The sequence below is a fragment of the Cibotium barometz genome, chromosome 48 (genome assembly GCF_041138505.1).
Source record: "Cibotium barometz isolate CiBa-2024 chromosome 48, ASM4113850v1, whole genome shotgun sequence".
Taxonomy (NCBI): Eukaryota; Viridiplantae; Streptophyta; class Polypodiopsida; order Cyatheales; family Cibotiaceae; genus Cibotium; species Cibotium barometz.
In genome coordinates, this window is record NC_141093.1 from 19,314,739 (window position 1) to 19,322,523 (window position 7,785).

Genomic DNA, 7,785 nt, shown 5'->3' on the forward strand with positions numbered 1-7,785 from the left:
CCAACCTCGGCCACCATCACCAAACCTTGTCTCTTCTTAGAATAAGCCACAAAAAATAGCCTTTGTGATGATAAACTCTTGAAATGATGAACCACTGCACCCAGTCTTCTCAAGCAACCATTGTCAAAGTTTACCAGCCTAGGTATCATTACCAATGTGCTACTATTGGGTTCAAAACATATCAATCATGGAGAGCTCTTGACAAGATACATCATCATCTCTTGAGCTATGACATTCCCACACAATGCATCCAGCATAATGCTATAAAAATGCAAAATGTAATAATGCATTTCAAGCACAACCCCCTCTACTCTCTCTCTGAAGATCAAACATGCTATAATGCCTACCCTAAGTACAAACCAACAATTATTGTTTGATACACAAACAACACAAATATACATGTTTTTTTGGTTTGTTTTTCCAGCCTCACAACGGTAATCCATGATGTACAAAGATTTTCTTGATAAACAAGTGTGCGGCTTGTTGAGATGTCAATGCCTTTTTGTATGGAATAAACCATGCAAAAACGAGGCTTGTTTACTAAATAGGCTCACTATATTCCAAATCATGTCTTTAATAACCTAGGCTTATTTACAAAAGAGGTTTACTATAGTCCAAACCATGTCATTAGGATTCACAGAGGGAAGTCCATTGATATATGCTCCCATGGTTCATTGGCAATGGGTAATGACATCAATGGCCTTGAGTCTTGCCTTTGCACCTCTTGATCTTTTGACAAGTCATGCACTCGACAATAAATCTAGCTACATCCTTTTTCATTTTAGGCCAATAAAACTCTCTATCCATAGAATGTAATGTAGAGGATACCCCTCTATGACCCATGTATGGAGGTTGATGCATCTCCTTTAAAATAAGCTATCTAAATGGTTATCTGTGAGATATAATATTTTTTTAGAAGAAAATATATCCTTCATTATATGAGTAGGAATCTATATTTTATGTTTCATTGAGTTCTAAGACTCCGAAAAATCCAAATCTTGCTCATACAAATCCTTTATGGTGTCAAATAACTCCTTGCTAGGTTGATATTATATCATTGTGGCTGAAAACTCTAAATAAAAGACATCCATTCGTTGATGTGTATATCTGAAATCAAGGGTTGAGAAAGTGTGTCTAATACTCTATTTATTAGTCTTGATTAGGAATTTGAGACCCATAAGATAATGTTTCAAAGCCTAAGAGCATTACTACAATAATCAATTCCTTGTCATATATGTACTATAGTTGCACTACTCTAATTGTCTCAGCTTGTGGCTCTCATAAGAAAAGGGCATGAGGACTGCCCCAACCCTATATCCACTGACATCGATCACAACTACAAAGAATGGTCTAGTAAAGTCAAGAAGTTGTAACACAGGGGCATGAATAAGAGCTTCTTTCAAATCTTGAAAAGATCTATCATGACTTTTGGTCCAATGGAATCATGTCTATTTGGTACAATGGAATCATGTCTATTTGGTACAATGGAATCATGTCTATTAGTCCAATGGAATTGTTTAGCCTTCTTTAGGAGATCTAGAAATGTATGCAAGAAACAAACAATCACAAAAATAGACATATTTGAGGAATATGTGGTTCATCATGTGCCTAAAAGTCACAGGAGCATTGGTAAGTCCAAAGGGCATTACAAAAAACCTATAATGACTGGATTGAGTCTTGAATGTAGTCTTAAACACATCCTCCTTGTCCATTCTTACTTGATATAGCCACACTTAAGGTCAATCTTGCTAAATTTCATATCCCCTCTCAATTTATCCCAATAAGTCATCAACTCTGGGGATGGGATACCTATTCTTTACCGTAATCTTGTTTAAGGCTCTATAGTCTAATACACATATGGTATGTGCAGTTATTTTTCTTGACCAAAAGTACAGGAGCACCATAAGTTGAGCTACTACATCTAATCAAACCTCTCTCTAAAAGTTCTTTTATCTAACATTGGATTTCTTTTTTCTCTATCATATTAGCTCTATAAGGTGCACCACACCCACCATTGACCACACTCACACAGAGCGATAGACAAAACACCACAAGAGTGCAACACTGTATACCAAACTATAGACAAGAATGATACAAAAGAGACTGTGCTCCAACACAGAGAATGTGCTACAACACAGAGAATGTGCTCCAACACAAAGAATGTGCTACAATGTATGTCCTACAAGAGGGTGTCTATCTCTAAGAGTGTGTGTCTATATATCCCCTCGTGTGCCGAGAGAGTGCTCCCCTTATCTCCTCCTCAGGCGTCCTCCTCCTCGAAGTCCCAACCCTCATCATGTAGTGTACAGGGAAGATCTAGAGAGAAGATATTCTGCCGAGAAAAGGAAGATGGTGCTCAAGAGGATCTCGCCATCCCTCCGGAAAGAGAGAAGGGTGTTGCCTCCTTGAGTGCCATTGGAGTTGGCCAAGCACGTCGGAGATGTCGGAGGGCACCGACACTGACGATGGTCGGAGGGCACCAACAGTGGTGATGGTCGGAGGGCACTGGGCGGTGATGGCGGTTGGAGCCGTCGGAGGGTACCAGTGGTCGGAGCACACCGACGGTCTCAGAGTGGTCGGAGGGCACTGGATGTGATGCCGGTCGAAGCCGTCGGAAGGCACCGGTGGTGATGTGACGGTCGGATCCGTCAGAGGGCACCGATCGGTGATGAAGGTCGGAGCCGTCGGAGGGCACTGGTGGTCGGAGGGGTCGAAGGGCACCAACGTTGACAACGGTCGAAGCCATCGGAGGGCACTGACGGTCAGAGCGATCGGTGGAGTGTGGAGGACCTGGATTCCCGTCCGTAACATGGTTTCATGCCCAACCTATCATAACGCACTTTGCCATCTTACTTGCTCGAATGGTACAAATCCAGATTGGCCAGCTAAAGGTTATGCTCAAACCTACTGCATTGATTATGAGGAGACATTCAGCCCCATTGCCCAGATGGCAACACCGTGAGAGATGTAATTACAGTGGGGCTGCATTAAAAGGTTGGGTCTTACATCATGTAAAGAATCCATTCTTGCATGGTGAGTTACAAGAAAAAGTGTATCTGGACTAGCCACCTAGTCACTCAGATTATGTGTGCAGGCTGCATAAAGCCTTATATGGTCTGAAATAGGTGCCAAGAGCATGGCATGACAAAATCGTAGAGTATCTTGTCACCATTGGCTTTCATATGGCATATGCAGATCATTCAATCTATATGCAAAAGAGTGATAAGGGGATTGTTATCATTACCATTTATGTGGATGACTTGATTGTTGGGGGTGACAATGAGCAGGAAGTTGAGCATGTGAAGGGTCTCCTCAAGAAGAAGTTTGACATGAAGGATTTGGGTGAGCTGAGATATTTTCTTGGCATTGAGGTCATCAAGATGCCTGAGGGCATATGGCTATCACAAAGACAGTATGCATTGGACATGTTGTCCAAATATGGTATGGATGGTTGTAAGCCCATTTCTATATCACTGGATCAGAATGGCAAGCTGAGTGTGAATACAAGTGAAATGTTGGAGAATCCCACTATGTATAGGGGTATCTTGATCTACATGACGATCACCATGCCAGACTTGAACTACATAGTTGGGTTGGAGAGCCAATTTATGAAAGTTCCTCATAAACCACATTTGGATGGTGTGAGCAATTGCTGCTCATTCACATGACCAATACGTTTGTGCCAAATATCTATGTCGGCCACAACACTTGCACGTTATGCAAACATAGTTGTTTTCACCTCAAGCATGCGTACATCTAAAGTAAACATTCTACCCACTCTTTTTCTCTTTGTTGCAACCAAATGATATTTATTGTTGAAGTCTCAACATAGCAGCTCTTAGGGTTACAGCATACCTACAAACTCGGGTCAATCATGGGTGGTTGCAAGATCAGGGTGCCCAGTTTTGTCCACTCAGGCACCCTGTAAACAGTAAAAAAACAGGCATTTGTTTACCTTTAGTGGCTAATCTCTCCTAGTAAATCAAGGAATTTCGTTTCAAGTTCTTTTGTTGGAACATCATATTCAAAGTTGGAAATATAGTTACATAATTTGATTAAGCATTAGATAGTCAAAAGTCCTCATTTTCTTAGGTACAAAGTTTATGTATACTACAATAATTGGCCAGAGGATACTGATTTTTCAGAAGGGAAGGAGGATGGAATTCACCCTACGGAGCATTCTTCTTAGAGTGGTACTCCAACTTGTTGCTTGCGCATGGAGAGAGGATACTGACTTCTGCAGAGGGTATTTTCAGAGCCAGTGGGGTTAAACTTTCAGGAAAAGTTGCTGGTATCCACTGGCATTATGGCTCACGCTCCCATCCTGCTGAACTGACGGCTGGCTATTATAATACTCGTTTCCGGGATGGGTATCTGCCAATCGCTAAAATGTTTGGTAGGCATGGTGTTGTTTTGAACTTCACTTGCATTGAGATGAAAGACTTTGAGCAGCCAGCTGAAGCTCGCTGTTCTCCTGAGAATTTGATTAAGCAAGTGGTTTTGGCGGCAAGGAAAGCAGAAGTGCCCGTTGCTGGAGAGAATGCATTGCCTCGCTTTGACGATGGAGCACACAGGCAGGTGGTCAAAAATTCAAGATTGATGTTCCATGACGATCCGCATGGGGCCACCTATGAACCAATGTGTGCTTTCACCTTCCTGAGGATGAGTCAAAGTTTGTTTCAGGGTGATAATTGGCGATTGTTTGTGCGTTTTGTGAGGCAAATGGCAGAGGGAAAGACTTCTAGTGAATGGGATGAAGAGCACAAAGCATCTGAGCTTGTCCATGCAACACGACCACTTGTTCAAGAAGCTGCAGCTGCGTTGGCCTAAACACCAAAGAGGCTCACAGATTTTTGTTGGATGAAATAAGGAGCTACCCTCTTTTGTACAGTTCTGCCACAGTTATTTGCCACATCATATAACGCAACCCTTCAACAATACGTTGTCTCAAAGCTCTTCAAAGAAGTCCTGTTTCTAGCTTGCAGTCGGGTTTCATAATAATCCCAGGAAACAAAGGACCACCTCTGCAAGAGGACCTGAAATTGAAGACCTTGAGTCTTCATGGAGCATACAATTAAGACTTTCCACATCAACAGCAACGAAAATCCAATTAATTCTAAGTAAAATCATTTCTTTAGAAGCGTTCATGTGTCTAAATATATATATATATATATTCCTCAAATCTCTTGTATTTTTTTGCTTCATTTTGAATTACAACTCTTTTTGGTATTTTGGTACACTGGTTTCATTAGACTCGGTAAATAGCTGGGAAGATATGGAGGACGTCATACTAGGGAAAGGTTCCGACCCCTATAATCTTATCTCTAATGTGAGCACTCATCACAAACCCTTGTCCCAACGCCACGCCATTGTCATCCGTTACCTTGAGCGCCTGTCCAGATTGGCAAACATAGTGAAAAGTCTATTCTTGAAGTAGCAGTTGAAGTGGCTGTTTGTATGTGGAGTTTTGTCTGTCAGTGAAAAGTTTAGACACGAAATGGCCGGTTGTATGTGACTTGAGAATTATGCTGTCTGTCTGTATTTAAAATTTCTGATCTTGTTCGGCTGGTTCTTATATAACAAATCAAGACTGATAATTGGGTCATTAATTTGTTAAATTGATCTTCATCCATTTCATAACTCAGACTAGACGTACATTAATTTATTAATCCCATATGCTAAGTTTTAGGTGTGGCTGCAGCTGAACCTCAGTATATGCTAAGGTTTGGATCGTGCGGCCAAGGAAGATACAGACCAACAGGTCGCTCGGTCGTGATGCAGACGACCAAGCAGGTGATGCAGACGACCAAGCAGATTTCGACAGCGAGAGGTCATGTGAGGAGAGTGAGAGAGAGTGAGAGGGGTCACATCTCCTTGTGAGGAGAGTTCGAGAGACAAGCTCACTCTCTCTCTCTCTCTCTCTCTTTAAACTCTTAAATAGTGGGTGGTGTTCAGGCGGCATCACCTCTCTCTTTGCATCGTCTGGGAACTCTGCTTGTCTCTTTCTGGCTTTTTCTTCACAAGTTCACTCTCTCGAACTGTCCTCACAACTCCGAGAGAAGGGAGAATTACCAGAGTCGATTGAAGAGAGAAAGAGAGAGAAGGGCGACCCTAGAAAACTCTAGAGCGTCCGCGTGCTCCACATGCATACGCCCCTCAAAACATCCTTGAAACCTAAGTCCACGACGTCCCCACCTTTTAAAAATAAAAAACCATACCTGCTCCAACGACCCTTGCCTACCATCGTAACCTCACCTATTGAGCCTCAATGATTTTTAGTAATCTATTGGAATTCACAACTTGCTGCAACTGACCTTGCAACTCTTATCCTTTGCTTGGTTAGCCATGCCACTACTTGCATTCTTGGCGAAACTTTCTATATGCACTTATGCAAGGATTGCATCCACTTCTAAGGGGAGGATTTGTGAGACACATGCAAATTTAGTAGTGGTAAATGAGTTAGGGGGTTAGTAAGAAGTGCTAGGGGTGCACACACTTATGGTAACAAGGTCAATACACACTATTAGTACTAGTACTTGACATACGGTTTGATGCGGCTGCACGCTACCCTCTTGGTATTACATTGCTATCATGTGCCACGTGGTCGGAGAGAAGCTCCCAAACTTGCCACGTGGTAGGTATGGGTTTAGTTTCCCGCATTGCTTCTCGAGTGGTTGTGCCACCTTCAGAAGAGAGAGAACCTGCCACGTGGTAGGTATGGGTTTAGTTTCTCACATTGCTTTTGGAGTGGTTGTGCCACCTTCAGAAGAGAGAGCATGTGGCAAGAGGGAGCATGCAAGTCGTGGACCCACGTATAAAAATAAAACTTAGCAATCACCTTGAGATAATATTTCAATTGTCCTATGTACCAACTTGTGAGCTTATATTTGAATATGAGTTGAGTATATGTGTGAATACACTCATAAGGTTTTGTTAGGATGAACTCTACTATAAATATGTATGTGTACATGTGTGTGGGTTCACACATCTCTCTCTCACACACATACACACATACACGTGCACCCTCTCTCACACACACATATACACCCACACGTGCACCTTCACATACACACACACTCTCTCGCGTGCTACTACAGGTATAGACCCTTGCACTTAAATAGTGTACATGTGTGTGTGTGTGTGTGTGTGTGCGCGCGCGCGCTTGCATACACGTGGAGTTGCATGTGTATACGTGTGTCAATTGTGTGCATACCAACTTCATCCGTGCACGTGCGTGCCACTATATGTGCTTTTATGTGTCGATAGTGTGTGTGCACGTCTATGTGAGTGCACCATCAAGTCGTAAAGCCTTAATGAAGGCGGCTCATGCTGCCCTCACGCTCAGACTGTGTATGTGTCGATTGTATGTGACTGTGTGTCAACTTTGTGTACATGTACGTGCAATTGTGTATTGCCCCGTGTGTGTGTGTGTGTGTGCATGCGTCAATGTGTATGCATGTGTATATCTCTGTGTGCGTGTGCGTGTATGTGCACGTGCGCAAGAGTGTGGGTGTGTATCTATATGCTTGTGTGTGTGGGTGCACGTGTGTAAGTATGTGCATGTGTGTGTACGTGTGTGCGTATGCACGAATACTTGTGTGTGCATACGTGCATGTGTGTATGATTGCACACGAGTGTGTGCATGCACGTACACGTGCACGTGCATGTGTATATCTGTGTGTGTTGTGCGTATGTGTGCAAGTGTGTGTGTGCATTTATGTGTATACACAGTGACTCCAAAGGAGCAGTATACTGGCAGAAAACCATATTTTTCACACATGAAAG

The 7,785-nt window shown here is 42.7% G+C and overlaps 1 pseudogene; it reads left to right on the forward strand.

The window, feature by feature from the left end:
- The first annotated feature begins 2,440 nt into the window (after positions 1-2,440).
- LOC147610919 (beta-amylase 1, chloroplastic pseudogene) lies at positions 2,441-4,830 on the forward strand (annotated as a pseudogene).
- The last annotated feature ends 2,955 nt before the right edge of the window (positions 4,831-7,785 follow it).